A 3548-nucleotide genomic window follows, 5' to 3' on the forward strand; every position below is an offset into this window, starting at 1 on the left:
CAATGAGACTAAAATCTCTCTCTCTCTCTCTCCTTCTGCTCCAGCCATTGCAGGGCAGGGAAGCGACGGCAATTTTGGTTGTTGTTTTTGAACGCCGCGCTTTGCTTCGCAGAGGCGCCGAAGCGCTCCGCTGGGGGGCGGAAGATATTTCACACCGAATATGTGTGTGAAGGCACCCTCTCCCCTTAATATAGTGAAATAGTGCAATCCAGCATACAAGGTCGGACGATAGGACATTCACCGTACCGCACCTCGAGAGTGGATGTTGGGTAAGGTTAAAACCGGACTGTTCGCAGACAGCCGAATAACCCGGTTCCGGACTAATTGGTGGATGCAACATCACGATGATGCTGCTGCTGTCGCGGAAACCGCAGTGGCGACGTGAGAGAGTAATAATGTTCAATAGGGAGAGCGACCTGGCTAGTGTAATTGATAGATCGCGAGCCTACTCGCCATTAGCCCGCTCCACTGCCATTCCTCTGACCCAATGAGACTATTCTCTCTCTCGCTCTCCTTCTGCTCCAGCCATTGCAGGGCAGGGAGAGGAAATCGACGGCAATTTTGGTTGTTGTTTTTGAATGCCGCGTTTTGCTTCGCAGAGGCGCCGAAGCGCTCCGCTGGGGGGTGGAAGATATTTCACATCGAATATGTGTGTGAAGGCACCTTCCCTTAATATAGTGAAATAGGTGCAATCCAGCATAAGAGCGGACGATAGGACAGTCACCGTACCGCACTTTCGAGAGTGGAAGCGGTTTGATCGCTTGTTAGGCAAGGTTAAACTCCACTGTTCGCGAACAGCCAGCAACCCGGTTCCGGATTCTGAGCAATAGACGCAACATCATGATGCTGCTGCTGTCGCGGAAAAACCGTGGTGGCGACGTGCGCCGAGAGAGGCACACGCCGTTCAATTGGGAGACAGACCTTGGCTAGGTGAAATTATAGGATCGCGCCCACTGCCATTCCTTCTGACCCCATGAGACTATTTTCTCTTCTTCTGCTGCCGCGTTGCCCAGCCAGTCGGTGCGTGGGAAGGGAAAGCGACGGCAATTTTGGTTGTTGTTTTTGAATGCCGCGTTTTGCTTCGCAGAGGCGCCGAAGCGCTCCGCTGGGGGCGGAAGATATTTCACATCGAATATGTGTGTGAAGGCACCCTCTCCCCTTAATATAGTGAAATAGTGCAATCCAGCATACAAGAGCGGACGATAGGACAGTCACCGTACCGCACCTCGAGAGTGGAAGTTGTTTGATCGTTTGTTAGGCAAGGTTAAAACCTGACTGTTCGCGAACAGCCGAATAACCCGGTTCCGGACTTACAATAGACGCAACATCATGATGCTGCTGCTGTCGCGGAAACCGTGGTGGCGACGTGCGCGCCGAGAGAGTCATAATGTTCAATTGGGAGACAGACCTGCTAGTGAAATTCATAGAACCCGCTCCAATGCCATTCCTCTGACCCCATGAGACTATTTTCTCTCTCTCTCTCCTTCTGCTGCTCCAGCCATTGCAGGGCAGGGAAGGGAAAGCGACGGCAACTTTGGTTGTTGTTTTTGAATGCTGCGCTTTGCTTCGCAGAGGCGCTCCGCTGGGGGGCAGAAGATATTCCACACCGAATAGGTGTGTGAAGGCACCCTCCCCCCTTAATATAGTGAAATATTGCAATCCAGCATACAACAGCGGACGATAGGACAGTCACCGTACCGCACCTCAAGAGTGGAAGTTGTTTGATCGTTTGTTAGGCAAGGTTAAAACCTGACTGTTCAAGGAACAGCCGAATAACCCGGTTCCGGACTTTCTACAATAGACGGCAAGACTTGATGCTGCTGCTGCCGTGAAATCGTGGTGGCGACGTGTGCGCCGAGAGAGTATTAATGTTCACCGGAGACAGACCTGGTTATGAAATTTATAGATCGCGCCCAATCGCCATTCCTTCAAATCTCATGAGACTATTTTTCTCTCTCTTCTTTCTGCTGCTGCTCCAGCCATTGCAGGCAGGGCGGCGCGACGTGCAATTTTGGTTGTTGTTTTTGAATGCCGCGCTTTGTTTCGCAGAGGCGCCGAAGCGCTCCGCTGGGGGGCGGAAGATATTTCACACCGAATATGTGTGCGAAGGCACCCTCTCCCCTTAATATAGTGAAATAGTGCAATCGAACATATAAGGGCGGACGTTTTCATCACCGTCTCCCACTCGGTGTGTGTGCAGATTCTCGGATCATTTTGTAAAGTATGCTCGACCCCCGATTGACTTTGACGGTCTCCCATTCGGGTGTGCAAGTTTCTGTAGTATGCTATTAAATCGACCCCCGATTGACTTTGACTGTCTCCCATTCGGGTGTGCAAGTTTCTGTAGTATGCTATCAAATCGACCCCCGATTGACTTTGACGGTCTCCCATTCGGGTGTGCAAGTTTCTGTAGTATGCTATTAAATCGACCCCCGATTGACTTTGACGGTCTCCCATTCGGGTGTGCAAGTTTCTGTAGTATGCTATTAAATCGACCCCCGATTGACTTTCACTGTCTCCCATTCGGGTGTGCAAGTTTCTGTAGTATGCTATCAAATCGACCCCCGATTGACTTTCACTGTCTCCCATTCGGGTGTGCAAGTTTCTGTAGTATGCTATCAAATCGACCCCCGATTGACTTTGACGGTCTCCCATTCGGGTGTGCAAGTTTCTGTAGTATGCTATCAAATCGACCCCCGATTGACTTTGACGGTCTCCCATTCGGGTGTGCAAGTTTCTGTAGTATGCTATTAAATCGACCCCCGATTGACTTTGACTGTCTCCCATTCGGGTGTGCAAGTTCTCTGTAGTATGCTATCAAATCGACCCCCGATTGACTTTGACGGTCTCCCATTCGGGTGTGCAAGTTCTCTGTAGTATGCTATCAAATCGACCCCCGATTCACTTTGACGGTCTCCCATGCGGGTGTGGAACTTCTCTGGTATGTTGTATAATATGACCGAGGTGGCCCTACCCCTTACTGTAGTGAAATAGTGCCATCCAGTGTACAAGGGCGGACGCTTTCATCACCGTCTCCCACTCGGTGTGTGCACATTCTCGGATCATTTTGTATAGTATGCTATTAAATCGACCCTCGATTGACTCTGACGGTCTCCCATTCGGGTGTGCAAGTTTCTGTAGTATGCTATTAAATCGACCCCCGATTGACTTTGACTGGCTCCCATTCGGGTGTGCAAGTTTCTGTAGTATGCTATCGAATCGACCCCCGATTGACTTTGACGGTCTCCCATTCGGGTGTGCAAGTTTCTGTAGTATGCTATTAAATCGACACCCGATTGACTTTGACGGTATCTCATTCGGGTGTGCAAGTTTCTTTAGTATGCTATTAAATCGACCCCCGATTGACTTTGACTGTCTCCTATTTGGGTGTGCAAGTTTCTGTAGTATGCTATTAAATCGACCCCCGATTGACTCTGATGGTCTCCCATGCGGGTGTGGAACTTTTTTGGTATGTTGTACAATATGACCGAGGTGCCTCTACCCCTTACTATAGTGAAATAGTGCCATCCAGCGCACAAGGGCGGAGG

The sequence above is a fragment of the Homarus americanus genome, unplaced genomic scaffold (assembly GCF_018991925.1).
Source record: "Homarus americanus isolate GMGI-L3 unplaced genomic scaffold, GMGI_Hamer_2.0 scaffold43863, whole genome shotgun sequence".
Lineage (NCBI taxonomy): Eukaryota > Metazoa > Arthropoda > Malacostraca > Decapoda > Nephropidae > Homarus > Homarus americanus.